Source organism: Ipomoea triloba, chromosome 5 (genome assembly GCF_003576645.1).
Source record: "Ipomoea triloba cultivar NCNSP0323 chromosome 5, ASM357664v1".
NCBI classification, from domain to species: domain Eukaryota; kingdom Viridiplantae; phylum Streptophyta; class Magnoliopsida; order Solanales; family Convolvulaceae; genus Ipomoea; species Ipomoea triloba.
Genome location: NC_044920.1, coordinates 16,832,109 through 16,835,753, shown reverse-complemented (window position 1 = coordinate 16,835,753; position 3,645 = coordinate 16,832,109).

Here is a 3,645-nt window from a genome sequence, read left to right as displayed (position 1 = left end):
CATACACTAATTCCTCCAAAGCTATGGAGAAATGCTATGGAGAAAATGGTGGTTGATCACAGACCTACAATGATAGAACCGGTCTAGGTTCCATCAAGACCATCTCTCGAGAGATAAACAGACCAATGGTTTGGGAACTTCAAGAAATGGAGGATCTCAACCCAAACCAAATAAAGGTCATAAAGGACCAACAGAAAAGACCAGAGTAGCTATTCATAAACCGTCCTATACACCAGCAATGGAAAGTATAGGAAAGCTACGAAGAATGGCCGGGTAAACAATATCGAGAGATCACCTTGCTATCTCTCGCAAGGCCATTCCAAGTACAAAAAGAGCTACACTCCATATATGCACCTCAAGGCAAATATGGAAGGTCTGAGATCCACATAGTTAGGAACTCACGGATGGAGAAAGGAAGACTTATCCATCTAGTGAGAATTGGTCATCAAATCACAAGTTCTGGAAGAAACACTTTCAGCAATTTCACATGACCAAACAGCGTATGAAAGGCATGGTGCATAAGCCGGTCGAAAAGTCTCTACCTAAGTTGATTTATCACCAAAGAGGCCTAAAACCTTTGCTAGCATTCCTTATAATTATCAAACGTACAATGGCTACATTGCGCCTAGGCCTGGAATAATGGGCACAAGGTATAAATGGATGCCTAAACTCACTAACCCACCAGGACCCAAAGTTTGGGTACCTAAACTTGCTTGATTTCCTTGCAGGACACCAGGGACGTGTGGTTCATTGACAGTGGATGTTCGAGACATATGACTGGAAATCTAACACTGCTTGAGAACATCCAACCTATCGAAGGTCCCTTGGTGACATTTGGCGACAACGAGAAGAAGGGGCGCACAAGAGCTGTTGGTGAAATCCAAAAGAATGAGCTGGTTATTAAAGGAGTGTCCTACGTTGAGGGGCTCAAGTTCAATCTCCTTAGTACAAGCCAGTTCTGTGACAAGGGCCACAAAGTTGTCTTCACCAAAAGCAAATGTCAGATTATGAACGAGGAATCTCTCGAAGTCGTCTTGGAAGCAGCAAGGAAAGGAAACATGTACATAGTGGATTGGAGGTCTGCAAAACCATCCCTATGTATGCTAGCAAGGAGCAAGGAAGATTATGCTGGGATTGGCATAGTAAGTACTTAGTCATCTGAACTTCTAAAACTATCAACAAGCTTGCTAAGAGGAACCTAGTGGAAGGACTGCCCAAAGTGACGTTTCGAAGGATAAAATTTGTGAGGCATGTCAACGTTGCAAACAGATCAAATCCTCCTTCAAGAGAAAGCCGAGACATCATCCACTAGACCATTAAGTCTTCTTCACATGGACTTATTTGGCCCAGTGGATCCACCCAGCATAAAGGGAAAGAAGTACACTCTTGTGGTAGTGGATGACTACACAAGATTCACATGGACCGTGTTCTTAACCAAGAAAAGCGAGACAAAAATTGCCTACCAAATCTCTTGAAACAAGTTCAAGTTAAAGAATCTCGTACTGAAGATCCGGTCAGATCAAGGTGGAGAGTTCGTTAATCAAGTAATCGAGAGCTACTGCAACGAGAACGGAATTCATCATCAACTATCAGCTGCTCTCGAACACCTCAACAAAACGGGTTGCTGAAAGAAGGAACAGAACTCTCAAAGAGCCGCAAGGACCATGCTCTCGCAAGCCAACATATCACAAGGATTTTGGGCAGAAGCAATCAACACAGCGTGCTACACCAAAATCGGTCCTTGATAGTAAAAGGAGTTGGAAAGACTCCATATGAGTTGTGGAATGGAAGAAACCGAATGTAAGCCACTTCCACTCATTCGGGTGCAAATGCTATATTCACAACAATGGGAAGACTCAACGAAGAACTTTTGAAGAAAAGGCAGATGATGGAGTATTTCTGGGATACTCATCGACAAGCAAAGCGCTCAGAGTCTTCAATAAGCGGAGTTTGGTGGTTGAAGAGTCCATACATGTTACCTTTGATGAAAGGGCATCAACAGATCAACCATCAAAGACAACGGAAGCTGCTAAGGAAGATCAGCCAGAGTCTATCGAGAGATCAAACTTACCTCTCGAAGACAAGCAGTCGATAGTTCGAGACGTAGCAGAACTCCAGTCAGAATCAGATGATGAAGAGTCTACCAAGAAGAAAGCGCCTGACTCAGTTGATCAAAACCAGATCATAGATGTTCAACCCATATCTCAACCTTCAATGGAAGTATCAACTGAGGAGCAAGGAAGATTTATGCTGGGATTGGCATAGTAAGCCATACACTAATTCCTCCAAAGCTATGGAGAAATGCTATGGAGAAAATGGTGGTTGATCACAGACCTACAATGATAGAACCGGTCTAGGTTCCATCAAGACCATCTCTCGAGAGATAAACAGACCAATGGTTTGGGAACTTCAAGAAATGGAGGATCTCAACCCAAACCAAATAAAGGTCATAAAGGACCAACAGAAAAGACCAGAGTAGCTATTCATAAACCGTCCTATACACCAGCAATGGAAAGTATAGGAAAGCTACGAAGAATGGCCGGGTAAACAATATCGAGAGATCACCTTGCTATCTCTCGCAAGGCCATTCCAAGTACAAAAAGAGCTACACTCCATATATGCACCTCAAGGCAAATATGGAAGGTCTGAGATCCACATAGTTAGGAACTCACGGATGGAGAAAGGAAGACTATCCATCTAGTGAGAATTGGTCATCAAATCACAAGTTCTGGAAGAAACTACTTTCAGCAATTTCACATGACAAACAGCGTATGAAAGGCATGGTGCATAAGCCGGTCGAAAAGTCTCTACCTAAGTTGATTTATCACCAAAGAGGCCTAAAACCTTTGCTAGCATTCCTTATAATTATCAAACGTACAATGGCTACATTGCGCCTAGGCCTGGAATAATGGGCACAAGGTATAAATGGATGCCTAAACTCACTAACCCACCAGGACCCAAAGTTTGGGTACCTAAACTTGCTTGATTTCCTTGCAGGACACCAGGGACGTGTGGTTCATTGACAGTGGATGTTCGAGACATATGACTGGAAATCTAACACTGCTTGAGAACATCCAACCTATCGAAGGTCCCTTGGTGACATTTGGCGACAACGAGAAGAAGGGGCGCACAAGAGCTGTTGGTGAAATCCAAAAGAATGAGCTGGTTATTAAAGGAGTGTCCTACGTTGAGGGGCTCAAGTTCAATCTCCTTAGTACAAGCCAGTTCTGTGACAAGGGCCACAAAGTTGTCTTCACCAAAAGCAAATGTCAGATTATGAACGAGGAATCTCTCGAAGTCGTCTTGGAAGCAGCAAGGAAAGGAAACATGTACATAGTGGATTGGAGGTCTGCAAAACCATCCCTATGTATGCTAGCAAGGAGCAAGGAAGATTATGCTGGGATTGGCATAGTAAGGCTTAGTCATCTGAACTTCAAAACTATCAACAAGCTTAGCTAAGAGGAACCTAGTGGAAGGACTGCCCAAAGTGACGTTTCGAAGGATAAAATTTGTGAGGCATGTCAACGTTGCAAACAGATCAAATCCTCCTTCAAGAGCAAAGCCGAGACATCATCCACTAGACCATTAAGTCTTCTTCACATGGACTTATTTGGCCCAGTGGATCCACCCAGCATAAAGGGAAAG